The following is a 16179-nucleotide window of genomic DNA, read 5'->3' on the forward strand; positions in this document are numbered from 1 at the left end:
CACTTGTTGTTACTGTCTTGAATTACCTTAAAAATTGTGAAGATTTGTTCTCTTCAACTAGGTAATTTGCAAACTATCTAGTTATGTCAACATTATACATATTAGGTATCTTTTGTACAACAGTGAGTAATAAATTTTTTTGCAAAATAAAAGGAACTTCTACAATAACAGTTCATTTCTTGTACATGAACTAGTTTATAGAGATAAGCATGCCTATTTCTAAAGGGGACTGGACTTTTAAATTTTAATTGAAGTGGTTTTGTGATGTTATACTGCTGTAATGCTAGTAGTACTTGTCCTTGCAGCATTAACAGTGGTGAGTTCTAGCCGGTGTTTTATAGCACAAGTTGGCCAGTTGCCCGTGGGGCTTTCTTAGTGCTTCTAAAGCGATCGCAGAACACTTGATGAATTCAAGATCTTAAAAGTACAAAACGTTACCTCTGTCATCTCACTGATAAATTGCAAAAAATATACTGCCTGTTTTCAAAACCTCTTAAGGAAAACTAATGGCAGCAGATAACCCAAACTTTCACGTTTGGCAGTCATAAAGCTGTGGATATTAGTATCATAGGGATTGTACGATCCTTACAATACTATGGTTGGGGGACCTGTGGAATATCAATTTTGGTTGTCTGGATTCAAGGGAAGAGGTAAATTTACAGAATGACTGAGGTTGGAAGGGACTGGACTTCTGGAGGTCATTTGGTCCAACCTCTCTGCTCAAGCAGGTCCATGTACATCTGATTGTCCAGGACAAGATAGCGTTTGAGTATCTCCAAGGATGGAGACTCTACAACCCCTCTTGGAAATCTGTTCCAGTGCTCAGTCACCTTTACAATAAAAACGTGTATCATGGTCTTCAGATGGTGCCTCCTGTGTTTCAGTTTGTGCCCATTGTCTTTTGTCCTGTAGTTGGGCACCACTGAAAAGACACTGGCTCTGTCTTCTATGCAACCTCCCTTCAGGCATATGCTAATAAGATCCTCCCTGAACCTTTTCTTCTCCAGGCTAAACAGCTCCATCTCTCTCAGCCTTTCCTCATAGGAGAGATGCTACAGTACCTTCATCATCTTCGTGGCCCTTCATTGGGCTCTCTCGTGTGTGTCCATCTCTCTCTTGTACTGGGGAGCCCAGCACTGGGCACAGTGCTCCAGGTGTGGCCTCACCAGTGCTGAGTAGAAGGGAAGGATCACTTCCCTCAGCCTGCTGGCAACACTTCTCCAAATGCAGCCCAGGATGCCATTGGCTTGTTTTGCAGCAAAGGCACATTTCTGGCTCAGGTTCAACCTGGTGTCCACCAGGACCCCCACATCCTTTTCTGCCAATCTGCTTTCCAGCTGGGTTGCCCCTGGCATGTGCTGGTGCATGGAGTTGTTCTTGCCCAGATCCAGGACTTTGCACTTCCCCTTGTTGAGCTTCATGAGGTTTCTGTTGGCCCACTTCTTCAGCCAGCTGAGGTCCCACTGGAGGGCAGACCCTCTGGCAGATAAGCTACTTATCCCAGTATTGTTCCACCAGCAGATTTGCTGGGGGTACATTCTGCCCCATCATCCAGATCACTAATGTTGTTAAACAGGACTGGACACTACGTTGACCCCTGGGGTATATCACTGGTTACTGGCCTCCAACCAGACTTTGTGGTGCTGATCACCACTACGAGCCTGGCCTTTCAGCCTGTTTTTGATCCACCTCACTGTTTGCTCATCCAGCCTGTACATCAATAGCTTCTCTATGAGGATCTTAATGTCGACAGTGTGAAAGGTCTTACTGAAGTCCAGGTAGATAATGTTCACTGATCTCTCCTCACATACCAGGACAGTTATTTCATTGTAGAAGTTTATCAAGTTGGTCAAGCATGATTTCCCCCATGGTGAAGCCATGCTTGACTACGCCTGAATGATTTTCTTGGTCATGTACCTGAAAAATGTTTTGTAGGATTAGCTGATCCATCACCTTTCCAGGAATAGAGGTGAGACTGACTGGTCTGTAGTTCCCTGTGTCCTCCTTCTTGAAGATAGGAGTGACATTTGCTTCTTCCAGTCCTTGGGCACTTCTCCCAGTTGTCATGATTGATCAAAGATTGTTGAGAATGGCTTTGCAATGACATCTGCTGGCTCCCTCAGTGCTTGTGGTATATCCAGTCAGGGACCATGGACTTATATATGTCCAGTTTGCTTGAATATTTATCTGATTATCTTCCACCAAGAGTTCATCTTCCTTACCTTTTCCCCTGTCCTCTGAGACTGGGGATTCCTGAAGGCCAATCTTACTAGTAAAGACTAAGGCAAAGGTGGCATTCAGTACTGCGGTCTTTTCCATGTCCTACGTAACCAGGTCCCCCATCTTGTTGAGCAATAGGTCTACATTTTCCCTAGTCTTCTTTTTTGTCACCTATATACTTATAGAAACCCTTCGTATTGTATTTGATATTCCTGATGACATTAATTTCCATTTGGGCTTTAGCTTTCCTAACTGCATCTCTGGATGCTTAGACAGTGTTTCTGTATTCCTCCTATGTTATCCATACTTGCTTCTACCTTCTGCATGCTTTTTGTGTTTGATTTTTTTCTAGAAGCTCCTTGTTCATCCATGCAGGCCTCCTGGAATTTTTGCCTGGCTTCATATTCATTGGGATGGAACTCTCTTGAGCTTGAGAAGGTGGTCTTTGAATATTATCCATCTTTCTAGGATGCTTTTCCCTTCAGATCCTTATCCCGTGGGACAACACCAAGCATATATTTGAAGAGGCTAACATCTGCTCCCCGGAAGTCCAGCACTGTGATCTTGCTTTTTGCCCTACTCTATTCACTTGGGATCCTGAGCTCCACTGTTTTATGATCACTGCAGCCAAAGCTGACTTTGACCTTCACATCCCTGATAAGACCCTCCTTGCTGGTGAGTATAAAGTCCAGCAGAGAATCTCCCTTGCTCCTGTATCACTTGTGCCAGGAAGATGTCATCGATGCTCTCCAGGAATCTCATGGATTGCTTATGCCCTTCTCTGTTGCCCTTCCAGCAGATATCAGGGTGGTTAAAGTGCCCCATGAAGATCAGGGCCTGTGAACAGATGGCTGCTTCTAGCTGTACGTACAAGGCCTCATCCACATGTTCTTCCTGGTCAGGGGGCCCATAACAGACACTAAATACCTTGTCACCTCTGCTGGTCTGCTCTTTAATCTTTACCCATAAGCTTTCAGTTGTCAAGCATCAAACTTCTCTAGACAACAGGTTGGGCTGGCAGGTGGGTGTGTCAGTCCTTTGCAGCAGGGAGTTGTCTGCTGCAATCACTTGCTGCTTACTCCTGGTGCTTCTGCATGGCTCAGGGCTGGTTGGCCCAAATGCTTCTCTAGACAGCACACCTGGTTCCTCCTCAGCTTTGAGGGCAGTGAACCTGCTTCAATGTTCACCTGTTGTCAGTATTCAGGCAATTGATGTGTTCCAGCTGTAGCTCATACAAAGGGTGCCACTCCTTCCAGTCCTGTGTTATCTGATGCTGTGGGGCTTGTAAGGGGAGGAGGAGTGTGAGCACATGGGCAGCATGGAGAGAGTCCATGTGCTAGAATAAAAGTTGTTCAGGTAACACTGATCATCAGCAAACATAACCAAGTATATCTCCAGAAGTGATGCATTTTTTTGTGCAGTTTTCAAACATCTAGAGTCTTGTTTTGGCTGGAACTCATTGAAAATTCTATGTGAAGTGTTTTCCATCAGCAAGTACCTTGAAGAAATATGTAACCCCAAAGTACTAGCTTCATATGGTTTGGAGAACTAACATTATTTATGTTCAAGCAAGTCCCAGAGAAATATGTTCTGTTTTCTGAGCTCAGCCTCCTCATACTATTTTAGGACTTGTCTTGTTTAGGTCTAGCCTCCATAGCCTCCAGATCTCTCTTACCTTATTTCTCTCTTCCCTTTTGCTTTCTTTGTTCTCAGCTCTGACCTCAGGACATCTCTGTGTAAATAGTAGTATCATCTCTTACTTCCCCAAAATTATGTGGTTTTTTGTTTGTTTGTTTGTTTGTTTGTTTGTTTGTTTTTTCATATGTTAAACATCTTTGTTGCAATTTACCCTCTCTTATTCCAGTCCAGCTGCTATGTTGTCTGCATCTGAGCAGGCTGCCTGTACGCCAGGAGAGGCAGTAGAAGGTTTGTGAAGAACAAACAAATAATTTAGAATAAGCTTCTAAAAATGTAGACATCTACAAATGATGCAACCATCCTGCAGTGAATTTACAGTTAGCAGAGATTTAGACAATGGAGTTTTGGATCATGATTAATTTAAGCTGAAGATAAAGTTCTCTATTTGGTCAAACGAATCTCACCTGTGTATCTAATTTCAGTTATGAGGCCTATGGTTACAGTGACAACAGAAAGGAAAGCCTTGGTCAACCTTGAAGATTCTTAGATGGAACACACTTCGGAAAGGTCATTCTTTACATGTGAGCCAACAGACAGTAATGAGTTACCTGCAAAGTGCAAATCAGACTCATGATTTGATCAAATGTGACAGTCATGATATCAATATGCATATACCAGACAGTAGAGTAATTCCTGGGAAATAGTAAAACTTTTATTCAAAAAACCAGAGACACTGAAACTTTTGAACAGGTAGGTTGTGTGTGTGTATGTGATGGTTATTATTTTTTATTATTTTTTTTTTTTTTTACTTTGCAAGAAAGTGTTGTATTTTTGACCTAAAGGTAAATATGTTGTTCAGAAAAAACAATCAGCTTCTGCCTGATCTCAAGCAACTTATATTTTCAATGCAAATGATCTTCATCTGTTGAAAACATTATGAGTGACTGAAAGTAGTCTTGGGCAAACAAGGAAGCATTGTGCAATTCTTTAAATACAGGTAGCTTTGTCGGATCAACCTATAATTAAGCCATCTCATAACTATAACCAAACCACTACAAACTTATCACATAAATGTTTAAACAGATCAAATAGGCTCATAAAGACCCATCTCTTTCCTCCCACTTTAAGGAGGCTATAATTTGACCAGATCAAAGAGCGTATGATGAGGTTTTATGCTCCACCTGTGCTCTAGAACACAAAAGCAGCTGGCACCTTTTCCCTGCCACCCTAACACATGGTTTTAAGATCACCTTACAACTTGGGTTTTGTTTAGTACACAGCTCAGGCAGTCACTACATCATTGATAAAACTAAAGGGAAGAAGTTAAACATGTAACACTAACAAATACAGAGAAGCAAATATAGGAAACCTTTAGATTATAATAAAAGGATACATGATTTTCTCATGCTACTATTGGAATTCTGTAGTAACACAGAAGAGCCTTCACTGACAATCAATGGCTGTATATGTTATTGAAAGTAAAATTTTAGTTCTTTCCTTGCAACTTGAATTAACCAGATGATATCTAGAACACTAGTCACAGTGTTTTTAACTGCCAGACAGCATTTATATAATTTACACTTAAAAATCATGAAGGAAATAACCATATTAAAATGGAAACTCAAAGATCATACCATTATGTGAAGTAGCATTGCCGATTATCATAACCTCTGTGGTGTTAGCTTTATTAGTTTTTATGTATCTTATGGAAATTGTATGGGAGAAAAAAAAATGTTTGATAACATATTAAGCTTGGTGTGCAGTATAGATTCAGGACAAAAAACCTCAAGCTTTTTCTCTAAGTAGTGATGTTTTATATAGTGAGATTGTTTCCTAGGACAGCTGTCCCATTTGTTTGTGTACTGGTGACACTATAGCATGGGTCACACTGGTCTGTAAGGTGATTATCAGGAAAAAAGAAAGCCTGGTTCACTCCTACCAGAAAAACGGTGACAGGAAGATGTTAGAAATACTTGTGTCCTCTTTGATCACTGTAAGGCACACTTATCATTAAATGAAGTCAGATGTAAACACTGACTGATGAAAGTCTATCTATGTCCCTCACTTTTATTATTAAAATGATTTCATTTTGCCAAAGTCTGTTCTGATTTCTGTTAGATGTTTGCATTGACACCCCATTTTGTTACTGCATTTTCATGTATCAGAGTAAGGTATAATACACAACATGGAAGATCTCTGAGCTACTGCTTTTGGAGGAATATGCATTTCTTTCTAAGTATCACACAGAGTGCTTAAAAAAAGCGACTTCTCCTCTCAGCACTCTTTTTACAGTATTCACCCATTCAAATAGGAAGTATGTGAGAGGACAGGCCAACTGAAAGTCTTACCCAAGTAAAACCTGTTTGCAGGAATGTGTTTCTGGCAGCAATATCTGCCTCATTTCTTGCATCTTTCCCTGTAGCAAGGATGCACGTGTCTGCAACATTCTTAGCTGTGTGCCCTGGCGAGGCAGGCCTTGCTGCTGAGCCACGAGCTGGTGTCACAGGAGGTGCCAGGCCCGGGACAACGTGCCAGGCCTGCTCTGCTCTGCGTCATGTTTCTGGAAATGAGTTTGCAGGGAAGAGCAGAGTCCAGCCAGCAATGCAGTACATGCCTGCCAGCAATGCAGCATCATACATCTTCTGAACTTTGGTACCATTACAGAAAGGATGGAACTCACTCCTGAATATCATTTGACCCTAAAGTTTCCTGTGACAGTTTGCTGTAGTAAACTGCGATGCCACCTTTCTGACAAATACAAATATTGGAACTAATTTTCTAGACCTTTAAAAGCTTTCTATCTTTTTTTTGAGGGGGAGATATACATGCACATGATAATATATATGTAAAAGAAGATGAAAATATGTAGATGGGATGAAGAATCTAATGTGATTTTTAACAGGAAGGATGAATCTTGCAAGTTGTTGGACAGTTAAGAAGTTACAAGGCAGTTGCTTCTTCTTGAACGATAAGAAATGGTTTAATCGGTCAAGACAGGGTAGGTGTCATAATAAAATAAACTACAGTTTGATTAATTGTTACTGCAGCTGAAAAGCATGGTTTAATTTAAGCAGGAGATTGTGTAATCAGCTGACCCTGGGAGCCGTGGTTATGTTTTTGAATGCAGACTTGTAGCAAGTTGTTGGACAGTGGCTATCAGTTTCATACACATTTGTGTACATAAAGATCTGTGAGTACTGAGACTGACAGACCTGACTGACAGAATACTACCTTCCCTGCCATTTGTACACGAAGCTATTAGTGCCACACTGTTACTGTTAACTAGGATCACAGTTACAACTGAATGTTGGTGTCATTAATGATAGGACACAAGTAGGCTAGAAACAGAAACTGCAAAAGGCAAGTCAACAAGAACGGGAACAGAACATTATTTAGCTATTGGTATATGATAGAATACAAATGTACTATGATGCGTGTAAATTCAGATAAAAAATGGAAGTATTAATTGGCTCTTTTTGACATTAAAATAACAGACTGATAGACAGCACATCCATCCCAGGCTATGCAGAATAGGTAATTCCTCCCTAAGGTCTGCACTGTGGTAGACATTGTAACAAAAAAATAGGCAAATCATTCAACATTTATGCCTTAGTAAGCATCTGCATACATTCTGTTTTAGCAAGGATGATGTAGAGAGAACATTGATCAATAAATATAATGAGAACAGACCTAATTTTTAAACCGTGGTCTACTCTTTTACCAAAATTAAATTGAAACATTTTTGCACAAGTAAAATGTGGAATAAGTTAATTACTGCAAGACAAGACTGAAGCAGAGTGAAAACTGAGCTTGGAAATTATTTGTTGTCTGCATAGATCTGTTTGGTTATGAGGGAGCAATCAGTTTGAATGTCATTTAAAATCCAGCAGCTGGGCCATTGCAAGATAATGCTGGAAATTGCTAGCATGAGGTGGGTTTTCCAGCATCTCCCTGCACACTCCATGAAAGTGCAATCAGAGCCCCAAATGCTAATCCAGAAGGGGCTGTAAGAGTCTCAGATTACTTTTACATTAGTAAACAATCTGCTACACCAACACTGGATCAGTAGGTTAAAGCACTTGATGCCAAGGCCTCTGCTTATACACCATAGATGGTTAGGGCAATTTCAGGTGACATCAGTCAAGATTTATCCAGGTTCCCTGACCTGAATGTCCCCTTCCTGTGATTAGAGGTTATTCAAAGGGCTGTTCACTGCCTGAAGCTTTATGCCTACATTAGGGGTGATGAGTGTGTTTGATGAACACACAGAACAGAACTTTTGATTGAGTTTCCTCCTAAACAAATCCAGTTTGCTGGTATCAAAACTCGTCTGAGAACTGCACTGACATGCGGTAAGTGGGGATGACTGGGACATTCACTTCAAAATGCTCTAGAGCAAAATGTCAATGTAGACACTGCTCTGATGACTGAAGCAGTCTTGCCCAATGCAGGGATTATATGACCCAGCAGCTTGTCAAAGGAATGTGAGATCTGGGATCTGCTATAAACCTCTCCTCTGTGTGACACAGTAAGAATCCAAACCTAAATTAATATTGCATGAAGTTCTTCATGGATTTCTTATAAAATTTCACTAAAGTTACAGGTACATGCAGATGTAATATTTTTCTAGTTGCCTTCAGCAAGAGCTACCATATTTATATGTGTTACTCCACAAGGAAAGACAGGTTCATTGCAATAAAAGCAGAAAGGAGACAGGGTTAATATTGTAAAAACATCAAGTGACAAATCTGTTGATATCAGTTAAAGCCAAGGTCATATGCACCCCAGGCTCTGAAACTCAAATGCAAAAGAAAACAGGATTTGTTTGTCTGGATCAACTAGTAAGTCTATAGCTGTGCAGGAACTGGTGAACATCTTGCTAGTGAAGCTCAGAAAACTTTTGATGACATAGTAGGTGCAGAATCTGGGACAACTGATAGCATCATACTAAGAATGAAAAGAATATTAAAGGTAGTTAAGATCAAGGCAGAAGGCACATATCAAAACTAGTTAGCTTAAGTGTAGATAATGGCTGTGTGACTATGAGTAGCTCAAAACAATTTTCAAGCCAAGTTTAAAAAAAAAAAAAAAGTTGAAGTATTACACCAACCACATCTTTGAGCTTATATAAAAAATTGTTACAATTTTAATGCACCAAGAAAGTAGTTTTTCACATTTCCAGAAGGAATGCCACATTCATCACCTGATGTTCTAAAATGAACATTTTCCATTTCTCAAAATGGTGTTTCTGACTTGTTTGTCTTTGAGATTTGCATCACTTTCTCCTTTCCCTTTCAGGCAAACACAGGAAAGAGGCTATGAGAGGAAACTAGCAGAGACAACATGTATTCCAGCATCCCTTCAAAATGTTAAAATTCCTAGTTGCTTAATGAATAAAATTTCAGAAGAGAAGAGGAGAAGAGAGAAAAAAGTAGAGAAAGAAGAGAGAAATATATTTAAAATTATTGCTTCTATCTATGCATCCATCTGCAGATATACAAATATCGAATTTACAACAACTTAGTTCTTAGTCTTTTCATCTTTTGTTCATGGAATCTGCTTAATAAAGCAAGCTGAAATACATGTATGTATTCACAAGATTTGCTATTTGATGTGATTTGACACTGTTACTGAGTATTGTTCTGCTGCTACAAGACAGTCTCCTCTTACTGTTCAAACATGTCTTACCAACATGATTTAATTGTCTCTCAACAAAATTACTATGATAACAAAAATTCTCAAAGAACAACGATTGCAAAACTTCCTGCAACAATGACTCAGCCATGGACAAGATCAAACATATATGCTATAGAAGAAGAGAGATGTTGAGCAACTAAGGCTGACTCCTTCCACATGAGACACTCAGTAAAGGTAATTTTGCCAAAAAACATAAGACTTTCTAGTTTACTCTCCTGGAAAGTACCATTAAAAAACAATGCCTTGTGAGGCAACTGGGCCAACACAATCATCAGAAAATCATATTTGAAAGGAAGATTAAACTATAAGGAAGATTAAACTCTTCAAAGTGAATAACCTATTACAGAACATCAAACTACAAACGTGATCGGTGAACGCCCAGAAGCAGTTCAGAAGCTGGGGGTTGGATCTTTATTTTACCTTGCTTAGGTACATGTCATCAACATAATCTCTGTTTCTTGTTTGTGAATGTACTTTGTTCTTCTGTTGTATCTTGTTTTTCACTGTCCTGTTTTTGGTCTTCAACTTGAAGAGTGAAAGACACAGGAACACACGACCCATGGTATCAGCATAGCTGTAGTTGAGTATAAATTCACCTGAAACACATCCAGTGTGGATATTTGTCATCAACATCTATTGGTTTGCTCTACAGATCTTTTCCTATTCACCTTGAATGTGCTATGTAGGTGGAACTGCAATATTGCTTTTTTTTCCACTGTTGTTCATATCAAGCGCATTCCCAAACGTTTTATGATGTCCGTAAGTAAACCAATAATATTGTAGTATAGTAGTCAAAAGAAACAGTGACAAAAATGCCTCTTGATGATAAGTAGTAATTCTTGAGGTTCACAGGAAAAGTGAACCAGGATGGAGTGCATAGACTTCCCTGCTGACTAAGCTATAAATGCAGGGAAGAGCAAGTTGGCAGTATTCCTTTAAGTTTTGTGCCCTTTGAGACTTGCAGCATTCATCTCTTGGGTTGCTTTCCAATCAGTCTGCATCAGTAGGAACGGGAGGGTAAAGCACCAGGAGCATCTCCGAGGGGTGCAGAGCACATTTCCTGTCACACACCAGGCAGGTGGCAGTTCTGCTCTTGGATGTAGGTGAAGACCTTTTTGCAGGGACAAAACAGCATGGGTTCTTTTACCATAAAATTGCTGGAATGTCACCTTCTTCATGGATTTAATAGTAAGTGATGTTTGGTTTTACAGCAGACAGTCACCTTTTCAGAGACACATACCCATATTAAACAGCAAAACTGCATGTGGCTATGCGGTATGAGCACATAAAAGTAGTGTCTCAGGAGCAGAGTTTTTACTGGGGTAAGAACAGTTAAACTTTCTGAAAAGAAATAATGGAAACACTTTGCAAAGGCACAAAAAATATTTACACTGTGGAAAGGGAGCGAGATTTTAGCTAATGTCAAAGGCAGCTTTGTCCTGGATGTCATTTCAGCCCAGTGTCCTTCCTGTCTCTATGTAAACCAGAATTAGTGTTGTAAGTAGGAGTGCTACTATTGCAGTGAGGAATATACAAAGGTCTTATTGAAACAGTTGCACTCTGCAAGATGTATCAGGTTCTCTTGAAATCCCCTAAACTCTGCTGATACCTTAATATTCAAGTTCTCATTTCATTCTCAGCGATAAACCTGTTGGTGGCTTTTCTGTCCAGAGAGCTTACACAGAGAGAAACCTGGGAACTTGCATTGGAGAAACACTGTTATAGTCATCCCAGTATAATCAGTCAGTAGTCCCTCTGGGCAGATTGTTCTCCTTAGAAGTTTTGGGATTTTGGAGTTAATTTCTTATAATTATTTAGGTCACTCTTACACCCTGATCCTTATCTTTAAACCCATTTACTTAGCTGGCAACAAATACTGATTTAGTTATATATTTCTTCAGTCACCTAAGTTGCTCACCTTTATCTACATATATGGCTGATAACACAGTGAAGTACTTGAAGACAGAGGGGAGACCTTTATCCAATTCCTCATTTTAATATAGTATAACTTGTCTACAATCTATTCAGTAACTGTTTTTGTTGTTTTGGTTTGGTTTGGTTTTTGTTTGTTTGTTTGTTTTTGTTTTGTTTTGTTTTGTTTCCTGGCCGGGACAACCTCTTTTGCCAAGGTATTAGTTTAAACTATTCCAGTTGTATGAAAAACATCAAGAAAGGAACTTACACCACTGAAATTAAGGTTGGGAGTAAAAAGATAGAAAGGTGCTAGATGCTGGAGGAACAGTGTTTAAGCTCTTTAGATTGCTGCAGATATTTTTCTTTACCTCAATACTTTATTCCTTTAAGAGGACCGGCACAAGCCTTGTAGCCAAAGACTTCAGTGTCTTAAGTTACTCCAGTTAACAGTAAGACTCATACGTCAGAGCTTCACTATCCCTAACCTATATAAGCAGATGGCAAATGAGAAGAGCCTACACTAGAGAGTGTATATTCTAAAGAAGTTGTACTGGTTTTGGCTGGAGTAGAGTTAATTTTCTTCATAGTCGTTTGTATGATGCTATGGTTAGTATTTGTGATGAAAACAGTGTTGATAATTTAGGGGTGTTTTGGTTACTACTGAGCAGTGCTTAGACAGGGTCAAGGCCTTTTCTGCTTCTCCCCCCACCCCACCAGCGAGGAGGCTGGGGGTGCACAAGGAGTTGGGAGGGGGCACAGCCAGGACAGCTGACCCCAACTGACCAAAGGGATATCCCATACCCTATGTCACTGTGCTCAACAATAAAAATGGGGGGGAAGAAGGAGGAAGAAGGGACATTTGGAGTGATGGTGTTTGTATTCCCAAGTAACTGTTACATGTGATGGAGCCTGGCTGTCCTGGAAATATCTGAACACCTCTCTGCCCATGGGAAGTGGTGAGTGGATTCCTTATTTTACTTTGCTTGTATGTGCAGCTTTTGCTTTCCCTACTAAGATGTCCTTATCTCAATCCGTGCGTTTTTGCACTTTTACCCTTCTGATTCTGTCCCCTATCTCTCTGCGGGGCAGTGAGCGAGTGGCTGCATTAGCTGCCTACCAGGGTTAAACCATGACAGAAGTGAACCGAAGAAGTATTTGATTGAAAGGTGAAGGACAGCATTAACAGATGTTCAACACTGCCTAACACAGCTGCATCTCCAGTCAACAGATGTAACAGCACCACAGTATTCCACCTGACCTTTATCATATATTGCTATTTTTTATCCTGTTTCTCTTGTGTACTCATAGGAATATAAATATTTGCATGCATCTTACAATGGAAAACATGACTTTTTTTCTCATAATGATAATTATAGTTTTTGTAAAACACATTCACAAACTTCATGTTTCTTAGTTTATTTCATGTTACTGAAATGGGATGGAATTTTTTTGTGTTTCAGTTGAGCTCATCTGTACTTCTCTTTTACTAATATTCATATATGATAACTGAGTGTCTTTACTGCATTGATTTTCATAATTATACAAGTTTCAACAAGCCATTAATATTTTAATTACAATATCCTCACAAATCTCTTACAAGCTGTTTTCTCCAAGCTCACTTCTCAATTGATACCTAAGAAACCTTCTATAGTCAAAAATTGGTTCAAATCACAAATTTGCTTTAAGGAAAACCAAAAATAAATAATGCAAATCTAGCTGCATGTACTTACAGAGATAAAAAAGACTCATACTAATTCATGCTTAAAGAGGATGTAGTATTTCCAGAACTGACTTCCACTGGATCTAGCCCTTCAAGTTTTCCCAAAGAAACCCCTGCAGAAAGCCATTCAAATTCCATATTTAATGTATTTGTAGAAACATTAGAAAGAGCATCTAGTTACAGGCTGTATATATTCTTGGTCTAACTTAAAATCACAGCATAAAGATGCTGAATCAATTTTATGACTCTATGTACTCCACAACAGCAAGTACAGAGAGCTTGGAAGTTTTCCTTCTGTCCCAGAAATTCCTACTCCTACATTTCCCTATCCCCAGATGTCACACCCCAGGGAAGAAGTTTGGCAGAGCTTTTTAATTGTTTTTTGACAGGATCTATTTTAGGTGGATTGAAAGAGAGCCTGGGAAACTTGGATTCTCCTGCAGAAAGTGCATGTCCTGAAGCTCCATCTCGTGCTTCTTGTCAGTAGAACTCCATCCTGAATGTATCCACTGATCTTATATATTGCAGTAGGCCACATGAAGACAGGCTATCTCTTATGCAATTAGTTCTAAAGCATTTAATGTTGTACACAATGAAGAAAACACTGCAGTTACATTAAGGAGGATGACAGAGACAGCAGTTACAGCTACCATATTTCAGACTATAAGACCAACACTAGCTTAAAACAAGCAATTTCATTGCTAACAATAAGGGGTTTTATGCTTCATAATTTAAAATGTTTGCTGTTGATTTTAGAAATACAATACAGGACTACGTTAACTAATAGTCTAGTCTATAACATGACTCAGTTGACATTTCAACTCCTATTCTGCCTATCAAGCCAAAGCAGTTTCTCCTTGGCACAAAGGAATCCACGGTTGAACAGAGGAGCAAGTCTCCTCCACAGGAGTTCCTGCACACAGCAATTGGGAAAAACGGAGAAGATAAACTAATGTTGAATCTTACACCCAATCTTTCACCAGTTCAGCCACGGTGGGTTGTGAAAGAAACTTGTGGGACATAGTTTCTACCCAGGGAAATTATTATTTGGCTTCCTTGAGAAACAGAGGAAAAAAAAAAAAAAAAAAAGGAAAGAGAACAGGTGCAAGAATGAGTACTTAGATGACCATTTCCATGAGAAAGATGTGATAAAATAGATTCGGCACTCTCCATGACTCATTCAATGAAAGGAGACGAGGAAATTATTGCATGTGGATTCACAAAGGAAAGAACCTACAAAGGTTCTTTCTAGTTACTAAGTATTTAAACTTTTTGAGTAATCATAAAAATAGATCTTCCTAGTTTTCCTCCCTCCATATTTCATGATTTACCTTTAATATTAAGTTTAATTTCAGGTTTTTTTCTTATGACCAAAACATAAATCAGAAATAGTGTGCAGCTATGAAGATAACACATTCATCCCTAGAATTCTAGGACAGCATTTACAACTCAAAATAACAGGTTATAGGTTATATACCATTTACGGACAGATAATCTATCATCCACAAAAGAAAAAGAATAATTGTAATAGACAGAATTATATATATAAAATTAAACTTCAGTTGTAAAATTAGTAATTAACACTTTCAAACCAAAAATACAACCCAAAATTATAATAGAAGCTTGTTTGCTTATTAAAAATTAAATTTAATTTACCTACTTGTAATGAAAATAAAAAAATCATCTTGAGCTATCTCTGAAATTGCAATGATTTTAAATAGACACAAATGGTGGTCTGGAGTTACATTCCACAGTGCAGTGAAGCACAGCTTTTGTGCAGACCATCACAGCCAGCCAGAAGCTTGTAGGGTTAACGTGCGCTGCAGGAATTGGCCTCAGGATGGCAGCATATGATGGCAGTAAAGCGAGAATCTCAACTACCTTTTTCAACCCAAAACTGCATCCTGGGCTCCTGTACACAAGCGAAATGCAGACTAAACACTGCAATAACTCTTAAACTATACAAATCTTCCACAAATCATTTTAGGATGAAATAGAATTAAAAGACACCACGATTCCATATTCAGATAAAGTGATTTATCCCTTTTTGTTTCTAGACTGCTATTTTAGTTTGTAAGCATTATGGTTTTCATATTTTCATTTACTGCATGTTTGTCTGCTATATACTTAATTGCCAACAGATGAAAAAGGAGTACAAAGTCAAATGGTCGGGATTAAACTTGGACAGAAAGGAAGCAAAAAAACCCCAAATCAAATCAAAACAAAACAACAAAAGGAATGTTAAAAATGCAGCAGAGAAGGACATCTTGCTCAGCTTTCAAACTCATCCCTTCTCCATCACAGTTCCCAAGCCTATCTTCAATCAGGTAGCAAAATTACAGCCTATTTTCCTTCCTGTGGTTCATTTTGTTTTTCCGTTTGAAACCTGAAATTTTTGAAATGTTGCCAGAGACAACTGTACGTGGAAAGCAAAGATTTCTGTTAGAACCAGTCTCTGCCTTCAAGCATGCCCTGCCTTGCTAAACCATAACCTTAAGCTTGTGTAGGTGGAGCAGGTCTCAGAATGCAGCAAGTGCATCTTGAGCTTAAGGAATTACTGTTTAAAGAAAACAGAAAATTTGGGGTGGTAAAAGAAGGTCAGTAGAGACAATAGTTCTTTATAATTCTGAGCAGAAATACCCTTATGATCTCAGGAAGAGGGTCTTGGCTGGAAAAGTGCACTCCATAGACATGAGTAGTGACCAGGAAAACCTCAGATTTGCATTTTGCAGCTGGTTGCGTTCAGAAATACCTTACCCCTCAGATGCATTTACAAGACAGGAGATTCAACATTAGTTTATGTTCTCCAGCCCAGTTATTGTGTACAGCAACTCCTTTGCATTTTGCAGCCTGTGCTGCCATCATGCGGCATGTTATGTGTTCATTCACTGAAATGAAAAGAAAAAAAAAAAAAAAATCTGTTTTCCATCATTTCTTTCTTCCCCTTCCATTTGCTACTGGCCTGATGCTGCCTGTCAGGAGAGAAACTG

Source organism: Tyto alba, unplaced genomic scaffold, assembly GCF_018691265.1.
Source record: "Tyto alba isolate M040663 unplaced genomic scaffold, T.alba_DEE_v4.0 Super-Scaffold_27, whole genome shotgun sequence".
NCBI classification, from domain to species: Eukaryota; Metazoa; Chordata; class Aves; order Strigiformes; family Tytonidae; genus Tyto; species Tyto alba.